The 17,506-nt window shown below is 35.7% G+C and overlaps 37 non-coding genes across 37 annotated transcripts; all 37 read right to left on the bottom strand.

Annotated features, from left to right (window-relative positions):
• Positions 1-123: 123 nt before the first annotated feature.
• On the bottom strand, positions 124-196 carry TRNAT-AGU (transfer RNA threonine (anticodon AGU)). Its single transcript has one exon. It is a non-coding gene; the product is annotated as a tRNA-Thr (tRNA).
• A 784-nt stretch (positions 197-980) lies between these two features.
• On the bottom strand, positions 981-1,053 carry TRNAT-AGU (transfer RNA threonine (anticodon AGU)). The gene has a single exon. It is a non-coding gene; the product is annotated as a tRNA-Thr (tRNA).
• Positions 1,054-1,418: 365 nt separating this feature from the next.
• TRNAT-AGU (transfer RNA threonine (anticodon AGU)) lies at positions 1,419-1,491 on the bottom strand. The gene has a single exon. It is a non-coding gene; the product is annotated as a tRNA-Thr (tRNA).
• Positions 1,492-1,863: 372 nt separating this feature from the next.
• Positions 1,864-1,936, bottom strand: TRNAT-AGU (transfer RNA threonine (anticodon AGU)). The gene has a single exon. It is a non-coding gene; the product is annotated as a tRNA-Thr (tRNA).
• Positions 1,937-2,720: 784 nt separating this feature from the next.
• TRNAT-AGU (transfer RNA threonine (anticodon AGU)) lies at positions 2,721-2,793 on the bottom strand. The gene has a single exon. It is a non-coding gene; the product is annotated as a tRNA-Thr (tRNA).
• A 372-nt stretch (positions 2,794-3,165) lies between these two features.
• On the bottom strand, positions 3,166-3,238 carry TRNAT-AGU (transfer RNA threonine (anticodon AGU)). Its single transcript has one exon. It is a non-coding gene; the product is annotated as a tRNA-Thr (tRNA).
• A 339-nt stretch (positions 3,239-3,577) lies between these two features.
• On the bottom strand, positions 3,578-3,650 carry TRNAT-AGU (transfer RNA threonine (anticodon AGU)). The gene has a single exon. It is a non-coding gene; the product is annotated as a tRNA-Thr (tRNA).
• A 372-nt stretch (positions 3,651-4,022) lies between these two features.
• Positions 4,023-4,095, bottom strand: TRNAT-AGU (transfer RNA threonine (anticodon AGU)). The gene has a single exon. It is a non-coding gene; the product is annotated as a tRNA-Thr (tRNA).
• Positions 4,096-4,467: 372 nt separating this feature from the next.
• On the bottom strand, positions 4,468-4,540 carry TRNAT-AGU (transfer RNA threonine (anticodon AGU)). The gene has a single exon. It is a non-coding gene; the product is annotated as a tRNA-Thr (tRNA).
• Positions 4,541-4,879: 339 nt separating this feature from the next.
• On the bottom strand, positions 4,880-4,952 carry TRNAT-UGU (transfer RNA threonine (anticodon UGU)). Its single transcript has one exon. It is a non-coding gene; the product is annotated as a tRNA-Thr (tRNA).
• A 133-nt stretch (positions 4,953-5,085) lies between these two features.
• On the bottom strand, positions 5,086-5,158 carry TRNAT-AGU (transfer RNA threonine (anticodon AGU)). The gene has a single exon. It is a non-coding gene; the product is annotated as a tRNA-Thr (tRNA).
• A 784-nt stretch (positions 5,159-5,942) lies between these two features.
• TRNAT-AGU (transfer RNA threonine (anticodon AGU)) lies at positions 5,943-6,015 on the bottom strand. The gene has a single exon. It is a non-coding gene; the product is annotated as a tRNA-Thr (tRNA).
• Positions 6,016-6,354: 339 nt separating this feature from the next.
• On the bottom strand, positions 6,355-6,427 carry TRNAT-AGU (transfer RNA threonine (anticodon AGU)). Its single transcript has one exon. It is a non-coding gene; the product is annotated as a tRNA-Thr (tRNA).
• Positions 6,428-6,799: 372 nt separating this feature from the next.
• TRNAT-AGU (transfer RNA threonine (anticodon AGU)) lies at positions 6,800-6,872 on the bottom strand. Its single transcript has one exon. It is a non-coding gene; the product is annotated as a tRNA-Thr (tRNA).
• Positions 6,873-7,244: 372 nt separating this feature from the next.
• On the bottom strand, positions 7,245-7,317 carry TRNAT-AGU (transfer RNA threonine (anticodon AGU)). Its single transcript has one exon. It is a non-coding gene; the product is annotated as a tRNA-Thr (tRNA).
• A 339-nt stretch (positions 7,318-7,656) lies between these two features.
• On the bottom strand, positions 7,657-7,729 carry TRNAT-UGU (transfer RNA threonine (anticodon UGU)). The gene has a single exon. It is a non-coding gene; the product is annotated as a tRNA-Thr (tRNA).
• A 133-nt stretch (positions 7,730-7,862) lies between these two features.
• TRNAT-AGU (transfer RNA threonine (anticodon AGU)) lies at positions 7,863-7,935 on the bottom strand. Its single transcript has one exon. It is a non-coding gene; the product is annotated as a tRNA-Thr (tRNA).
• Positions 7,936-8,101: 166 nt separating this feature from the next.
• On the bottom strand, positions 8,102-8,174 carry TRNAT-AGU (transfer RNA threonine (anticodon AGU)). The gene has a single exon. It is a non-coding gene; the product is annotated as a tRNA-Thr (tRNA).
• A 545-nt stretch (positions 8,175-8,719) lies between these two features.
• On the bottom strand, positions 8,720-8,792 carry TRNAT-AGU (transfer RNA threonine (anticodon AGU)). Its single transcript has one exon. It is a non-coding gene; the product is annotated as a tRNA-Thr (tRNA).
• A 372-nt stretch (positions 8,793-9,164) lies between these two features.
• Positions 9,165-9,237, bottom strand: TRNAT-AGU (transfer RNA threonine (anticodon AGU)). Its single transcript has one exon. It is a non-coding gene; the product is annotated as a tRNA-Thr (tRNA).
• A 372-nt stretch (positions 9,238-9,609) lies between these two features.
• TRNAT-AGU (transfer RNA threonine (anticodon AGU)) lies at positions 9,610-9,682 on the bottom strand. The gene has a single exon. It is a non-coding gene; the product is annotated as a tRNA-Thr (tRNA).
• Positions 9,683-10,021: 339 nt separating this feature from the next.
• TRNAT-UGU (transfer RNA threonine (anticodon UGU)) lies at positions 10,022-10,094 on the bottom strand. The gene has a single exon. It is a non-coding gene; the product is annotated as a tRNA-Thr (tRNA).
• Positions 10,095-10,227: 133 nt separating this feature from the next.
• Positions 10,228-10,300, bottom strand: TRNAT-AGU (transfer RNA threonine (anticodon AGU)). Its single transcript has one exon. It is a non-coding gene; the product is annotated as a tRNA-Thr (tRNA).
• Positions 10,301-11,084: 784 nt separating this feature from the next.
• TRNAT-AGU (transfer RNA threonine (anticodon AGU)) lies at positions 11,085-11,157 on the bottom strand. The gene has a single exon. It is a non-coding gene; the product is annotated as a tRNA-Thr (tRNA).
• Positions 11,158-11,974: 817 nt separating this feature from the next.
• Positions 11,975-12,047, bottom strand: TRNAT-UGU (transfer RNA threonine (anticodon UGU)). Its single transcript has one exon. It is a non-coding gene; the product is annotated as a tRNA-Thr (tRNA).
• A 133-nt stretch (positions 12,048-12,180) lies between these two features.
• On the bottom strand, positions 12,181-12,253 carry TRNAT-AGU (transfer RNA threonine (anticodon AGU)). Its single transcript has one exon. It is a non-coding gene; the product is annotated as a tRNA-Thr (tRNA).
• A 784-nt stretch (positions 12,254-13,037) lies between these two features.
• TRNAT-AGU (transfer RNA threonine (anticodon AGU)) lies at positions 13,038-13,110 on the bottom strand. Its single transcript has one exon. It is a non-coding gene; the product is annotated as a tRNA-Thr (tRNA).
• An 817-nt stretch (positions 13,111-13,927) lies between these two features.
• Positions 13,928-14,000, bottom strand: TRNAT-AGU (transfer RNA threonine (anticodon AGU)). The gene has a single exon. It is a non-coding gene; the product is annotated as a tRNA-Thr (tRNA).
• Positions 14,001-14,545: 545 nt separating this feature from the next.
• Positions 14,546-14,618, bottom strand: TRNAT-AGU (transfer RNA threonine (anticodon AGU)). The gene has a single exon. It is a non-coding gene; the product is annotated as a tRNA-Thr (tRNA).
• A 339-nt stretch (positions 14,619-14,957) lies between these two features.
• On the bottom strand, positions 14,958-15,030 carry TRNAN-AUU (transfer RNA asparagine (anticodon AUU)). The gene has a single exon. It is a non-coding gene; the product is annotated as a tRNA-Asn (tRNA).
• Positions 15,031-15,163: 133 nt separating this feature from the next.
• Positions 15,164-15,236, bottom strand: TRNAT-AGU (transfer RNA threonine (anticodon AGU)). Its single transcript has one exon. It is a non-coding gene; the product is annotated as a tRNA-Thr (tRNA).
• Positions 15,237-15,641: 405 nt separating this feature from the next.
• On the bottom strand, positions 15,642-15,714 carry TRNAT-AGU (transfer RNA threonine (anticodon AGU)). Its single transcript has one exon. It is a non-coding gene; the product is annotated as a tRNA-Thr (tRNA).
• Positions 15,715-15,844: 130 nt separating this feature from the next.
• Positions 15,845-15,917, bottom strand: TRNAT-AGU (transfer RNA threonine (anticodon AGU)). The gene has a single exon. It is a non-coding gene; the product is annotated as a tRNA-Thr (tRNA).
• Positions 15,918-16,528: 611 nt separating this feature from the next.
• On the bottom strand, positions 16,529-16,601 carry TRNAT-AGU (transfer RNA threonine (anticodon AGU)). Its single transcript has one exon. It is a non-coding gene; the product is annotated as a tRNA-Thr (tRNA).
• Positions 16,602-16,734: 133 nt separating this feature from the next.
• Positions 16,735-16,807, bottom strand: TRNAA-UGC (transfer RNA alanine (anticodon UGC)). The gene has a single exon. It is a non-coding gene; the product is annotated as a tRNA-Ala (tRNA).
• A 405-nt stretch (positions 16,808-17,212) lies between these two features.
• TRNAT-AGU (transfer RNA threonine (anticodon AGU)) lies at positions 17,213-17,285 on the bottom strand. Its single transcript has one exon. It is a non-coding gene; the product is annotated as a tRNA-Thr (tRNA).
• A 133-nt stretch (positions 17,286-17,418) lies between these two features.
• On the bottom strand, positions 17,419-17,491 carry TRNAA-UGC (transfer RNA alanine (anticodon UGC)). The gene has a single exon. It is a non-coding gene; the product is annotated as a tRNA-Ala (tRNA).
• Between the last annotated feature and the right edge of the window lie 15 nt (positions 17,492-17,506).

The following is a 17,506-nucleotide window of genomic DNA, read 5'->3' as shown; positions in this document are numbered from 1 at the left end:
AGCGATATGAATGCAGAATATTTCAGTAAATTAACTAAATTATCTCATGGGAATTTTTACCCTATTGTTTTAATTTTTCAAAATTTAATAGCTACGAAATCTAGGTCAAGTAACATAACAGCAAGGCTCCGACGAGAATCGAACTCATGATCTCCTGTTTACTAGACAGGCGCTTTAACCACTAAGCCACGGAGCCCTTGCTTTGAAGCGATATGAATGCTGAATATTTCAGTAAATTAACTAAATTATCTCATGGGAACTTTTTCACTATTGTTTGCATATATGCATATCTAAATCAACTATTATTTTTAATTTTTCAAAATTTAATAGCTTCGAAATCTAGTTCAAGTAATATAACAGCGAGGCTCCGACGAGAATCGAACACATGATCTCCTGTTTACAAGACTGGCGCTTTAACCACTAAGCCACGGAGCCCTTGCTTTGCAGCGATATGAATGCAGAATATTTCAGTAAATTAACTAAATTATCTCATGGTAACTTTTGCCCTATTATTTTAATTTTTCAAAATTATGTAGCTACGAAATCTAGTTCAAGTAACATAACAGCGAGGCTCCGACGAGAATCGAACTCATGATCTGCTGTTTACTAGAGAGGCGCGTTAACCACTAAGCCACGGAGCCCTTGATTTGAAGCGATATGAATGCAGAATATTTCAGTAAATTAACTAAATTATCTCATGGGAACTTTTGCCCTATTATTTTAATTTTTCAAAATTATATAGTTACGAAATCTAGTTCAAGTAACATAACACCGAAGGTTCGACGAGAATCGAACTCATGATCTCCTGTTTACTAGACAGGCGCTTTAATCACTAAGCCACGGAGCCCTCGCTTTGAAGCGACATGAATGCTGAATATTCCAGTAATTTAACTAAATTAACTCATCGGAATTTTTACCCTATTGTTTCAATTTTTCAAAATTTAATAGCTACGAAATCTAGGTCAAGCAACATAACAGCAAGGCTCCGACGAGAATCGAACTCATGATCTCCTGTTTACTAGACAGGCGCTTTAACCACTAAGCCACGGAGCCCTTGCTTTGAAGCGATATGAATGCTGAATATTTCAGTAAATTAACTAAATTATCTCATGGGAACTTTTACACTATTGTTTGCATATATGCATATCTAAATCATTTATAATTTTTCAAAATTTAATAGCTTCGAAATCTAGTTCAAGTAATATAACAGCTAGGCTCCGACGAGAATCGAACACATGATCTCCTGTTTACAAGACAGGCGCTTTAACCACTAAGCCAAGGAGCCCTTGGTTTGAAGCGATATGAATGCAGAATATTTCAGTAAATTAACTAAATTATCTCATGGGAATTTTTACCCTATTGTTTTAATTTTTCAAAATTTAATAGCTACGAAATCTAGGTCAAGTAACATAACAGCAAGGCTCCGACGAGAATCGAACTCATGATCTCCTGTTTACTAGACAGGCGCTTTAACCACTAAGCCACGGAGCCCTTGCTTTGAAGCGATATGAATGCTGAATATTTCAGTAAATTAACTAAATTATCTCATGGGAACTTTTTCACTATTGTTTGCATATATGCATATCTAAATCAACTATTATTTTTAATTTTTCAAAATTTAATAGCTTCGAAATCTAGTTCAAGTAATATAACGGCGAGGCTCCGACGAGAATCGAACACATGATCTCCTGTTTACAAGACTGGCGCTTTAACCACTAAGCCACGGAGCCCTTGCTTTGCAGCGATATGAATGCAGAATATTTCAGTAAATTAACTAAATTATCTCATGGTAACTTTTGCCCTATTATTTTAATTTTTCAAAATTATGTAGCTACGAAATCTAGTTCAAGTAACATAACAGCGAGGCTCCGACGAGAATCGAACTCATGATCTCCTGTTTACTAGACAGGCGCTTTAACCACTAAGCCACGGAGCCCTTGCTTTGAAGCGATATGAATGCAGAATATTTCAGTAAATTAACTAAATTATCTCATGGGAACTTTTGCCCTATTATTTTAATTTTTCAAAATTATATAGCTACGAAATCTAGTTCAAGTAACAAAACAGCGAGGCTTCGACGAGAATCGAACTCATGATCTCCTGTTTACTAGACAGGCGCTTTAATCACTAAGCCACCGAGCCCTCGCTTTGAAGCGACATGAATGCTGAATATTCCAGTAATTTAACTAAATTAACTCATCGGAATTTTTACCCTATTGTTTTAATTTTTCAAAATTTAATAGCTACGAAATCTAGTTCAAGTAACATAACAGCGAGGCTCCGACGAGAATCGAACTCATGATCTCCTGTTTACTAGACAGGCGCTTTAACCACTAATCCACGGAGCCCTTGCTTTGAAGCGATATGAATGCTGAATATTTCAGTAAATTAACTAAATTATCTCATGGGAACCTTTACACTATTGTTTGCATATATGCATATCTAAATCATTTATAATTTTTAATTTTTCAAAATTTAATAGCTTCGAAATCTAGTTCAAGTAATATAACAGCTAGGCTCCGACGAGAATCGAACACATGATCTCCTGTTTACAAGACAGGCGCTTTAACCACTAAGCCAAGGAGCCCTTGGTTTGAAGCGATATGAATGCAGAATATTTCAGTAAATTAACTAAATTATCTCATGGGAATTTTTACCCTATTGTTTTAATTTTTCAAAATTTAATAGCTACGAAATCTAGGTCAAGTAACATAACAGCAAGGCTCCGACGAGAATCGAACTCATGATCTCCTGTTTACTAGACAGGCGCTTTAACCACTAAGCCACGGAGCCCTTGCTTTGAAGCGATATGAATGCTGAATATTTCAGTAAATTAACTAAATTATCTCATGGGAACTTTTTCACTATTGTTTGCATATATGCATATCTAAATCAACTACTATTTTTAATTTTTCAAAATTTAATAGCTTCGAAATCTAGTTCAAGTAATATAACAGCGAGGCTCCGACGAGAATCGAACACATGATCTCCTGTTTACAAGACTGGCGCTTTAACCACTAAGCCACGGAGCCCTTGCTTTGCAGCGATATGAATGCAGAATATTTCAGTAAATTAACTAAATTATCTCATGGTAACTTTTGCCCTATTATTTTAATTTTTCAAAATTATGTAGCTACGAAATCTAGTTCAAGTAACATAACAGCGAGGCTCCGACGAGAATCGAACTCATGATCTCCTGTTTACTAGACAGGCGCTTTAACCACTAAGCCACGGAGCCCTTGCTTTGAAGCGATATGAATGCAGAATATTTCAGTAAATTAACTAAATTATCTCATGGGAACTTTTGCCCTATTATTTTAATTCTTCAAAATTATATAGCTACGAAATCTAGTTCAAGTAACAAAACAGCGAGGCTTCGACGAGAATCGAACTCATGATCTCCTGTTTACTAGACAGGCGCTTTAATCACTAAGCCACCGAGCCCTCGCTTTGAAGCGACATGAATGCTGAATATTCCAGTAATTTAACTAAATTAACTCATCGGAATTTTTACCCTATTGTTTTAATTTTTCAAAATTTAATAGCTACGAAATCTAGTTCAAGTAACATAACAGCGAGGCTCCGACGAGAATCGAACTCATGATCTCCTGTTTACTAGACAGGCGCTTTAACCACTAAGCCACGGAGCCCTTGCTTTGAAGCGATATGAATGCTGAATATTTCAGTAAATTAACTAAATTATCTCATGGGAACCTTTACACTATTGTTTGCATATATGCATATCTAAATCATTTATAATTTTTAATTTTTCAAAATTTAATAGCTTCGAAATCTAGTTCAAGTAATATAACAGCTAGGCTCCGACGAGAATCGAACACATGATCTCCTGTTTACAAGACAGGCGCTTTAACCACTAAGCCAAGGAGCCCTTGGTTTGAAGCGATATGAATGCAGAATATTTCAGTAAATTAACTAAATTATCTCATGGGAATTTTTACCCTATTGTTTTAATTTTTCAAAATTTAATAGCTACGAAATCTAGGTCAAGTAACATAACAGCAAGGCTCCGACGAGAATCGAACTCATGATCTCCTGTTTACTAGACAGGCGCTTTAACCACTAAGCCACGGAGCCCTTGCTTTGAAGCGATATGAATGCTGAATATTTCAGTAAATTAACTAAATTATCTCATGGGAACTTTTTCACTATTGTTTGCATATATGCATATCTAAATCAACTATTATTTTTAATTTTTCAAAATTTAATAGCTTCGAAATCTAGTTCAAGTAATATAACAGCGAGGCTCCGACGAGAATCGAACACATGATCTCCTGTTTACAAGACTGGCGCTTTAACCACTACGCCACGGAGCCCTTGCTTTGCAGCGATATGAATGCAGAATATTTCAGTAAATTAACTAAATTATCTCATGGTAACTTTTGCCCTATTATTTTAATTTTTCAAAATTATGTAGCTACGAAATCTAGTTCAAGTAACATAACAGCGAGGCTCCGACGAGAATCGAACTCATGATCTCCTGTTTACTAGACAGGCGCTTTAACCACTAAGCCACGGAGCCCTTGATTTGAAGCGATATGAATGCAGAATATTTCAGTAAATTAACTAAATTATCTCATGGGAACTTTTGCCCTATTATTTTAATTTTTCAAAATTATATAGTTACGAAATCTAGTTCAAGTAACATAACACCGAAGGTTCGACGAGAATCGAACTCATGATCTCCTGTTTACTAGACAGGCGCTTTAATCACTAAGCCACGGAGCCCTCGCTTTGAAGCGACATGAATGCTGAATATTCCAGTAATTTAACTAAATTAACTCATCGGAATTTTTACCCTATTGTTTTAATTTTTCAAAATTTAATAGCTACGAAATCTAGTTCAAGTAACATAACAGCGAGGCTCCGACGAGAATCGAACTCATGATCTCCTGTTTACAAGACAGGCGCTTTAACCACTAAGCCACGGAGCCCTTGCTTTGAAGCGACATGAATGCTGAATATTCCAGTAATTTAACTAAATTAACTCATCGGAATTTTTACCCTATTGTTTCAATTTTTCAAAATTTAATAGCTACGAAATCTAGGTCAAGCAACATAACAGCAAGGCTCCGACGAGAATCGAACTCATGATCTCCTGTTTACTAGACAGGCGCTTTAACCACTAAGCCACGGAGCCCTTGCTTTGAAGCGATATGAATGCTGAATATTTCAGTAAATTAACTAAATTATCTCATGGGAACTTTTACACTATTGTTTGCATATATGCATATCTAAATCATTTATAATTTTTAATTTTTCAAAATTTAATAGCTTCGAAATCTAGTTCAAGTAATATAACAGCTAGGCTCCGACGAGAATCGAACACATGATCTCCTGTTTACAAGACAGGCGCTTCAACCACTAAGCCAAGGAACCCTTGGTTTGAAGCGATATGAATGCAGAATATTTCAGTAAATTAACTAAATTATCTCATGGGAACTTTTGCCCTATTATTTTAATTTTTCAAAATTATATAGCTACGAAATCTAGTTCAAGTAACATAACAGCGAGGCTCCGACGAGAATCGAACTCATGATCTCCTGTTTACTAGACAGGCGCTTTAACCACTAAGTCACGGAGCCCTTGCTATGAAGCGACATGAACACTGAATATTCCAGTAATTTATCTAAGTTAACTCCTCGGAATTTTTACCCTATTGTTTTAATTTTTCAAAATTAAATAGCAACGAAATCTAGGTCAAGTAATATAACAGCAAGGCTCCGACGAGAATCGAACACATGATCTCCTGTTAACAAGACTGGCGCTTTAACCACTAAGCCACGGAGCCCTTGCTTTAAAGCAATATGAATGCAGAATATTTCAGTAAATTAACTAAATTATCTCATGGGAACTTTTGCCCTATTATTTTAATTTTTCAAAATTATATAGCTACGAAATCTGGGTCAAGTAACATAACAGCAAGGCTCCGACGAGAATAGAACTCATGATCTCCTGTTTACTAGACAGGCGCTTTAACCACTAAGCCACGGAGCCCTTGCTTTGAAGCGATATGAATGCTGAATATTTCAGTAAATTAACTAAATTATCTCATGGGAACTTTTGCCCTATTATTTTAATTTTTCAAAATTATATAGCTACGAAATCTAGTTCAAGTAACAAAACAGCGAGGCTTCGACGAGAATCGAACTCATGATCTCCTGTTTACTAGACAGGCGCTTTAATCACTAAGCCACCGAGCCCTCGCTTTGAAGCGACATGAATGCTGAATATTCCAGTAATTTAACTAAATTAACTCATCGGAATTTTTACCCTATTGTTTTAATTTTTCAAAATTTAATAGCTACGAAATCTAGTTCAAGTAACAAAACAGCGAGGCTCCGACGAGAATCGAACTCATGATCTCCTGTTTACTAGACAGGCGCTTTAACCACTAAGCCACGGAGCCCTTGCTTTGAAGCGATATGAATGCTGAATATTTCAGTAAATTAACTAAATTATCTCATGGGAACCTTTACACTATTGTTTGCATATATGCATATCTAAATCATTTATAATTTTTAATTTTTCAAAATTTAATAGCTTCGAAATCTAGTTCAAGTAATATAACAGCTAGGCTCCGACGAGAATCGAACACATGATCTCCTGTTTACAAGACAGGCGCTTTAACCACTAAGCCAAGGAGCCCTTGGTTTGAAGCGATATGAATGCAGAATATTTCAGTAAATTAACTAAATTATCTCATGGGAATTTTTACCCTATTGTTTTAATTTTTCAAAATTTAATAGCTACGAAATCTAGGTCAAGTAACATAACAGCAAGGCTCCGACGAGAATCGAACTCATGATCTCCTGTTTACTAGACAGGCGCTTTAACCACTAAGCCACGGAGCCCTTGCTTTGAAGCGATATGAATGCTGAATATTTCAGTAAATTAACTAAATTATCTCATGGGAACTTTTTCACTATTGTTTGCATATATGCATATCTAAATCAACTATTATTTTTAATTTTTCAAAATTTAATAGCTTCGAAATCTAGTTCAAGTAATATAACAGCGAGGCTCCGACGAGAATCGAACACATGATCTCCTGTTTACAAGACTGGCGCTTTAACCACTAAGCCACGGAGCCCTTGCTTTGCAGCGATATGAATGCAGAATATTTCAGTAAATTAACTAAATTATCTCATGGTAACTTTTGCCCTATTATTTTAATTTTTCAAAATTATGTAGCTACGAAATCTAGTTCAAGTAACATAACAGCGAGGCTCCGACGAGAATCGAACTCATGATCTCCTGTTTACTAGACAGGCGCTTTAACCACTAAGCCACGGAGCCCTTGATTTGAAGCGATATGAATGCAGAATATTTCAGTAAATTAACTAAATTATCTCATGGGAACTTTTGCCCTATTATTTTAATTTTTCAAAATTATATAGTTACGAAATCTAGTTCAAGTAACATAACACCGAAGGTTCGACGAGAATCGAACTCATGATCTCCTGTTTACTAGACAGGCGCTTTAATCACTAAGCCACGGAGCCCTCGCTTTGAAGCGACATGAATGCTGAATATTCCAGTAATTTAACTAAATTAACTCATCGGAATTTTTACCCTATTGTTTTAATTTTTCAAAATTTAATAGCTACGAAATCTAGTTCAAGTAACATAACAGCGAGGCTCCGACGAGAATCGAACTCATGATCTCCTGTTTACAAGACAGGCGCTTTAACCACTAAGCCACGGAGCCCTTGCTTTGAAGCGACATGAATGCTGAATATTCCAGTAATTTAACTAAATTAACTCATCGGAATTTTTACCCTATTGTTTCAATTTTTCAAAATTTAATAGCTACGAAATCTAGGTCAAGCAACATAACAGCAAGGCTCCGACGAGAATCGAACTCATGATCTCCTGTTTACTAGACAGGCGCTTTAACCACTAAGCCACGGAGCCCTTGCTTTGAAGCGATATGAATGCTGAATATTTCAGTAAATTAACTAAATTATCTCATGGGAACTTTTACACTATTGTTTGCATATATGCATATCTAAATCATTTATAATTTTTAATTTTTCAAAATTTAATAGCTTCGAAATCTAGTTCAAGTAATATAACAGCTAGGCTCCGACGAGAATCGAACTCATGATCTCCTGTTTACTAGACAGGCGCTTTAACCACTAAGCCACGGAGCCCTTGCTTTGAAGCGATATGAATGCTGAATATTTCAGTAAATTCACTAAATTATCTCATGGGAACTTTTACACTATTGTTTTAATTTTTCAAAAATTAATAGCTTCGAAATCTAGGTCAAGTAATATAACAGCAAGGCTCCGACGAGAATCGAACACATGATCTCCTGTTTACAAGACTGGCGCTTTAACCACTAAGCCACGGAGCCCTTGCTTTAAAGCAATATGAATGCAGAATATTTCAGTAAATTAACTAAATTATCTCATGGGAACTTTTGCCCTATTATTTTAATTTTTCAAAATTATATAGCTACGAAATCTAGTTCAAGTAACAAAACAGCGAGGCTTCGACGAGAATCGAACTCATGATCTCCTGTTTACTAGACAGGCGCTTTAATCACTAAGCCACCGAGCCCTCGCTTTGAAGCGACATGAATGCTGAATATTCCAGTAATTTAACTAAATTAACTCATCGGAATTTTTACCCTATTGTTTTAATTTTTCAAAATTTAATAGCTACGAAATCTAGTTCAAGTAACATAACAGCGAGGCTCCGACGAGAATCGAACTCATGATCTCCTGTTTACTAGACAGGCGCTTTAACCACTAAGCCACGGAGCCCTTGCTTTGAAGCGATATGAATGCTGAATATTTCAGTAAATTAACTAAATTATCTCATGGGAACCTTTACACTATTGTTTGCATATATGCATATCTAAATCATTTATAATTTTTAATTTTTCAAAATTTAATAGCTTCGAAATCTAGTTCAAGTAATATAACAGCTAGGCTCCGACGAGAATCGAACACATGATCTCCTGTTTACAAGACAGGCGCTTTAACCACTAAGCCAAGGAGCCCTTGGTTTGAAGCGATATGAATGCAGAATATTTCAGTAAATTAACTAAATTATCTCATGGGAATTTTTACCCTATTGTTTTAATTTTTCAAAATTTAATAGCTACGAAATCTAGGTCAAGTAACATAACAGCAAGGCTCCGACGAGAATCGAACTCATGATCTCCTGTTTACTAGACAGGCGCTTTAACCACTAAGCCACGGAGCCCTTGCTTTGAAGCGATATGAATGCTGAATATTTCAGTAAATTAACTAAATTATCTCATGGGAACTTTTTCACTATTGTTTGCATATATGCATATCTAAATCAACTATTATTTTTAATTTTTCAAAATTTAATAGCTTCGAAATCTAGTTCAAGTAATATAACAGCGAGGCTCCGACGAGAATCGAACACATGATCTCCTGTTTACAAGACTGGCGCTTTAACCACTAAGCCACGGAGCCCTTGCTTTGCAGCGATATGAATGCAGAATATTTCAGTAAATTAACTAAATTATCTCATGGTAACTTTTGCCCTATTATTTTAATTTTTCAAAATTATGTAGCTACGAAATCTAGTTCAAGTAACATAACAGCGAGGCTCCGACGAGAATCGAACTCATGATCTCCTGTTTACTAGACAGGCGCTTTAACCACTAAGCCACGGAGCCCTTGATTTGAAGCGATATGAATGCAGAATATTTCAGTAAATTAACTAAATTATCTCATGGGAACTTTTGCCCTATTATTTTAATTTTTCAAAATTATATAGTTACGAAATCTAGTTCAAGTAACATAACACCGAAGGTTCGACGAGAATCGAACTCATGATCTCCTGTTTACTAGACAGGCGCTTTAATCACTAAGCCACGGAGCCCTCGCTTTGAAGCGACATGAATGCTGAATATTCCAGTAATTTAACTAAATTAACTCATCGGAATTTTTACCCTATTGTTTTAATTTTTCAAAATTTAATAGCTACGAAATCTAGTTCAAGTAACATAACAGCGAGGCTCCGACGAGAATCGAACTCATGATCTCCTGTTTACAAGACAGGCGCTTTAACCACTAAGCCACGGAGCCCTTGCTTTGAAGCGACATGAATGCTGAATATTCCAGTAATTTAACTAAATTAACTCATCGGAATTTTTACCCTATTGTTTCAATTTTTCAAAATTTAATAGCTACGAAATCTAGGTCAAGCAACATAACAGCAAGGCTCCGACGAGAATCGAACTCATGATCTCCTGTTTACTAGACAGGCGCTTTAACCACTAAGCCACGGAGCCCTTGCTTTGAAGCGATATGAATGCTGAATATTTCAGTAAATTAACTAAATTATCTCATGGGAACTTTTACACTATTGTTTGCATATATGCATATCTAAATCATTTATAATTTTTAATTTTTCAAAATTTAATAGCTTCGAAATCTAGTTCAAGTAATATAACAGCTAGGCTCCGACGAGAATCGAACACATGATCTCCTGTTTACAAGACAGGCGCTTCAACCACTAAGCCAAGGAACCCTTGGTTTGAAGCGATATGAATGCAGAATATTTCAGTAAATTAACTAAATTATCTCATGGGAACTTTTGCCCTATTATTTTAATTTTTCAAAATTATATAGCTACGAAATCTAGTTCAAGTAACATAACAGCGAGGCTCCGACGAGAATCGAACTCATGATCTCCTGTTTACTAGACAGGCGCTTTAACCACTAAGTCACGGAGCCCTTGCTATGAAGCGACATGAACACTGAATATTCCAGTAATTTATCTAAATTAACTCCTCGGAATTTTTACCCTATTGTTTTAATTTTTCAAAATTAAATAGCAACGAAATCTAGGTCAAGTAATATAACAGCAAGGCTCCGACGAGAATCGAACACATGATCTCCTGTTAACAAGACTGGCGCTTTAACCACTAAGCCACGGAGCCCTTGCTTTAAAGCAATATGAATGCAGAATATTTCAGTAAATTAACTAAATTATCTCATGGGAACTTTTGCCCTATTATTTTAATTTTTCAAAATTATATAGCTACGAAATCTGGGTCAAGTAACATAACAGCAAGGCTCCGACGAGAATAGAACTCATGATCTCCTGTTTACTAGACAGGCGCTTTAACCACTAAGCCACGGAGCCCTTGCTTTGAAGCGATATGAATGCTGAATATTTCAGTAAATTAACTAAATTATCTCATGAGAACTTTAACACTATTGTTTGCATATATGCATATCTAAATCAACTATAATTTCTAATTTTTCAAAATTTAATAGCTTCGAAATCTAGTTCAAGTAATATAACAGCAAGGCTCCGACGAGAATCGAACACATGATCTCCTGTTTACAAGACTTTCGCTTTAACCACTAAGAAACGGAGCCCTTGCTTTGAAGCGATATGAATGCAGAATATTTCAGTAAATTAACTAAATTATCTCAACGTAACTTTTACACTATTGTTTGCATAGATGCATATCTAAATCAACTATTATTTTTAATTTTTCAAAATTTAATAGCTACGAAATCTAGTTCAAGTAATATAACAGGGAGGCTCCGACGAGAATCGAACACATGATCTCCTGTTTACAAGACAGCCGCTTTAACCACTAAGCCACGGAGCCCCTGCTTTGAAGCGATATGAATGCAGAATATTTCAGTAAATTAACTAAATTAACTCATCGGAACTTTTGCCCTATTATTTTAATTTTTCAAAATTATATAGCTACGAAATCTAGTTCAATCAACATAACAGCTAGGCTCCGACGAGAATCGAACACATGATCTCCTGTTTACAAGACAGGCGCTTTAACCACTAAGCCAAGGAGCCCTTGGTTTGAAGCGATATGAATGCAGAATATTTCAGTAAATTAACTAAATTATCTCATGGGAACTTTTGCCCTATTATTTTAATTTTTCAAAATTATATAGCTACGAAATCTAGTTCAAGTAACATAACAGCGAGGCTCCGACGAGAATCGAACTCATGATCTCCTGTTTACAAGACAGGCGCTTTAACCACTAAGCCACGGAGCCCTTGCTTTGAAGCGACATGAATGCTGAATATTCCAGTAATTTAACTAAATTAACTCATCGGAATTTTTACCCTATTGTTTCAATTTTTCAAAATTTAATAGCTACGAAATCTAGGTCAAGCAACATAACAGCAAGGCTCCGACGAGAATCGAACTCATGATCTCCTGTTTACTAGACAGGCGCTTTAACCACTAAGCCACGGAGCCCTTGCTTTGAAGCGATATGAATGCTGAATATTTCAGTAAATTAACTAAATTATCTCATGGGAACTTTTACACTATTGTTTGCATATATGCATATCTAAATCATTTATAATTTTTAATTTTTCAAAATTTAATAGCTTCGAAATCTAGTTCAAGTAATATAACAGCTAGGCTCCGACGAGAATCGAACACATGATCTCCTGTTTACAAGACAGGCGCTTCAACCACTAAGCCAAGGAACCCTTGGTTTGAAGCGATATGAATGCAGAATATTTCAGTAAATTAACTAAATTATCTCATGGGAACTTTTGCCCTATTATTTTAATTTTTCAAAATTATATAGCTACGAAATCTAGTTCAAGTAACATAACAGCGAGGCTCCGACGAGAATCGAACTCATGATCTCCTGTTTACTAGACAGGCGCTTTAACCACTAAGTCACGGAGCCCTTGCTATGAAGCGACATGAACACTGAATATTCCAGTAATTTATCTAAATTAACTCCTCGGAATTTTTACCCTATTGTTTTAATTTTTCAAAATTAAATAGCAACGAAATCTAGGTCAAGTAATATAACAGCAAGGCTCCGACGAGAATCGAACACATGATCTCCTGTTAACAAGACTGGCGCTTTAACCACTAAGCCACGGAGCCCTTGCTTTAAAGCAATATGAATGCAGAATATTTCAGTAAATTAACTAAATTATCTCATGGGAACTTTTGCCCTATTATTTTAATTTTTCAAAATTATATAGCTACGAAATCTGGGTCAAGTAACATAACAGCAAGGCTCCGACGAGAATAGAACTCATGATCTCCTGTTTACTAGACAGGCGCTTTAACCACTAAGCCACGGAGCCCTTGCTTTGAAGCGATATGAATGCTGAATATTTCAGTAAATTAACTAAATTATCTCATGAGAACTTTAACACTATTGTTTGCATATATGCATATCTAAATCAACTATAATTTCTAATTTTTCAAAATTTAATAGCTTCGAAATCTAGTTCAAGTAATATAACAGCAAGGCTCCGACGAGAATCGAACACATGATCTCCTGTTTACAAGACTTTCGCTTTAACCACTAAGCCACGGAGCCCTTGCTTTGAAGCGATATGAATGCAGAATATTTCAGTAAATTAACTAAATTATCTCAACGTAACTTTTACACTATTGTTTGCATAGATGCATATCTAAATCAACTATTATTTTTAATTTTTCAAAATTTAATAGCTACGAAATCTAGTTCAAGTAATATAACAGGGAGGCTCCGACGAGAATCGAACACATGATCTCCTGTTTACAAGACAGCCGCTTTAACCACTAAGCCACGGAGCCCCTGCTTTGAAGCGATATGAATGCAGAATATTTCAGTAAATTAACTAAATTAACTCATCGGAACTTTTGCCCTATTATTTTAATTTTTCAAAATTATATAGCTACGAAATCTAGTTCAATCAACATAACAGCTAGGCTCCGACGAGAATCGAACACATGATCTCCTGTTTACAAGACAGGCGCTTTAACCACTAAGCCAAGGAGCCCTTGGTTTGAAGCGATATGAATGCAGAATATTTCAGTAAATTAACTAAATTATCTCATGGGAACTTTTGCCCTATTATTTTAATTTTTCAAAATTATATAGCTACGAAATCTAGTTCAAGTAACATAACAGCGAGGCTCCGACGAGAATCGAACTCATGATCTCCTGTTTACTAGACAGGCGCTTTAAACACTAAGCCACGGAGCCCTTGCTATGAAGCGACATGAACACTGAATATTCCAGTAATTTAACTAAATTAACTCCTCGGAATTTTTACCCTATTGTTTTAATTTTTCAAAATTTAATAGCTACGAAATCTAGGTCAAGTAACATAACAGCAAGGCTCCGACGAGAATCGAACTCATGATCTCCTGTTTACTAGACAGCCGCTTTAACCACTAAGCCACGGAGCCCCTGTTTTGAAGCGATATGAATGCAGAATATTTTAGTAAATTAACTAAATTAACTCATCGGAACTTTTGCCCTATTATTTTAATTTTTCAAAATTATATAGCTACGAAATCTAGTTCAATCAACATAACAGCTAGGCTCCGACGAGAATCGAACACATGATCTCCTGTTTACAAGACAGGCGCTTTAACCACTAAGCCAAGGAGCCCTTGGTTTGAAGCGATATGAATGCAGAATATTTCAGTAAATTAACTAAATTATCTCATGGGAACTTTTGCCCTATTATTTTAATTTTTCAAAATTATATAGCTACGAAATCTAGTTCAAGTAACATAACAGCGAGGCTCCGACGAGAATCGAACTCATGATCTCCTGTTTACTAGACAGGCGCTTTAACCACTAAGCCACGGAGCCCTTGATATGAAGCGACATGAACACTGAATATTCCAGTAATTTAACTAAATTAACTCCTCGGAATTTTTACCCTATTGTTTTAATTTTTCAAAATTTAATAGCTACGAAATCTAGGTCAAGTAATATAACAGCAAGGCTCCGACGAGAATCGAACACATGATCTCCTGTTTACAAGACTGGCGCTTTAACCACTAAGCCACGGAGCCCTTGCTTTGAAGCAATATGAATGCAGAATATTTCAGTAAATTAACTAAATTATCTCATGGGAACTTTTGCCCTATTATTTTAATTTTTCAAAATTGTATAGCTACGAAATCTAGTTCAAGTAACATAACAGCGAGGCTCCGACGAGACTCGAACTCATGATCTCCTGTTTAATAGACAGGCGCTTTAACCACTAAGCCACGGAGCCCTTGCTTTGAAGCGACATGAATGCTGAATATTCCAGTAATTTAATTAAATTAACTCATCGGAATTTTTACCCTATTGTTTTAATTTTTCAAAATTTAATAGCTACGAAATCTAGGTCAAGTAACATAACAGCCAGGCTCCGACGAGAATCGAACTCATGATCTCCTGTTTACTAGACAGGCGCTTTAACCACTAAGCCACGGAGCCCTTGCTTTGAAGCGATATGAATGCTGAATATTTCAGTAAATTAACTAAATTATCTCATGGGAACTTTTACACTATTGTTTGCATATATGCATATCTAAATCAACTATAATTTCTAATTTTTCAAAATTTAATAGCTTCGAAATCTAGTTCAAGTAATATAACAGCAAGGCTCCGACGAGAATCGAACACATGATCTCCTGTTTACAAGACTTTCACTTTAACCACTAAGCCACGGAGCCCTTGCTTTGAAGCGATATGAATGCAGAATATTTCAGTAAATTAACTAAATTATCTCAACGTAACTTTTACACTATTGTTTGCATATATGCATATCTAAATCAACTATTATTTTTAATTTTTCAAAATTTAATAGCTACGAAATCTAGTTCAATCAACATAACAGCGAGGCTCCGACGAGAATCGAACTCATGATCTCCTGTTTACTAGACAGGCGCTTTAACCACTAAGCCACGGAGCCCTTGCTTTGAAACATGAATGCTGAATATTCCAGTAATTTAACTAAATTAACTCATCGGAGTTTTTACCCTATTGTTTTAATTTTTCAAAATTTAATAGCTACGAAATCTAGGTCAAGTAACATAACAGCAAGGCTCCGACGAGAATGGAACTCATGATCTCCTGTTTACTAGACAGGCGCTTTAACCACTAAGCCACGGAGCCCTTGCTATGAAGCGACATGAACACTGAATATTCCAGTAATTTAACTAAATTAACTCCTCGGAATTTTTACCCTATTGTTTTAATTTTTCAAAATTTAATAGCTACGAAATCTAGGTCAAGTAATATAACAGCAAGGCTCCGACAAGAATCGAACACATGATCTCCTGTTTACAAGCCTGGCGCTTTAACCACTAAGCCACGGAGCCCTTGCTTTGAAGCGATATGAATGCTGAATATTTCAGTAAATTAACTAAATTATCTCATGGGAACTTTTACACTATTGTTTGCATATATGCATATCTTAATCAACTATAATTTCTAATTTTTCAAAATTTAATAGCTTCGAAATCTAGTTCAAGTAATATAACAGCAAGGCTCCGACGAGAATCGAACACATGATCTCCTGTTTACAAAACTTTCGCTTTAACCACTAAGCCACGGAGCCCTTGCTTTGAAGCGATATGAATGCAGAATATTTCAGTAAATTAACTAAATTATCTCAACGTAACTTTTACACTATTGTTTGCATATATGCATATCTAAATCAACTATTATTTTTAATTTTTCAAAATTTAATAGCTACGAAATCTAGTTCAATCAACATAACAGCGAGGCTCCGACGAGAATCGAACTCATGATCTCCTGTTTACTAGACAGGCGCTTTAACCACTAAGCCACGGAGCCCTTGCTTTGAAGCGACATGAATGCTGAATATTCCAGTAATTTAACTAAATTAACTCATCGGAGTTTTTACCCTATTGTTTTAATTTTTCAAAATTTAATAGCTACGAAATCTAGGTCAAGTAATATAACAGCAAGGCTCCGACGAGAATCGAACACATGATCTCCTGTTTGCAAGACTGGCGCTTTAACCACTAAGCCACGGAGCCCTTGCTTTGAAGCAATATGAATGCAGAATATTTCAGTAAATTAACTAAATTATCTCATGGGAACTTTTACACTATTGTTTGCATATATGCATATCTTAATCAACTATAATTTCTAATTTTTCAAAATTTAATAGCTTCGAAATCTAGTTCAAGTAATATAACAGCAAGGCTCCGACGAGAATCGAACACATGATCTCCTGTTTACAAGACTTTCGCTTTAACCACTAAGCCACGGAGCCCTTGCTTTGAAGCGATATGAATGCAGAATATTTCAGTAAATTAACTAAATTATCTCAACGTAACTTTTACACTATTGTTTGCATATATGCATATCTAAATCAACTATTATTTTTAATTTTTCAAAATTTAATAGCTACGAAATCTAGGTCAAGTAACATAACAGCAAGGCTCCGACGAGAATCGAACTCATGATCTCCTGTTTACTAGACAGGCGCTTTAACCACTAAGCCACGGAGCCCTTGCTATGAAGCGACATGAACACTGAATATTCCAGTAATTTAACTAAATTAACTCCTCGGAATTTTTACCCTATTGTTTTAATTTTTCAAAATTTAATAGCTACGAAATCTAGGTCAAGTAATATAACAGCAAGGCTCCGACGAGAATCGAACACATGATCTCCTGTTTGCAAGACTGGCGCTTTAACCACTAAGCCACGGAGCCCTTGCTTTGAAGCAA

Source organism: Phalangium opilio, unplaced genomic scaffold (assembly GCF_054372755.1).
Source record: "Phalangium opilio isolate 3A_F unplaced genomic scaffold, DU_Popi_V2 ptg000019l_1, whole genome shotgun sequence".
In the NCBI taxonomy this organism is placed as follows: Eukaryota; Metazoa; Arthropoda; class Arachnida; order Opiliones; family Phalangiidae; genus Phalangium; species Phalangium opilio.
Note: the sequence above shows the minus strand (reverse complement) of the source record. Positions and strands in the feature narration are given on the sequence as shown.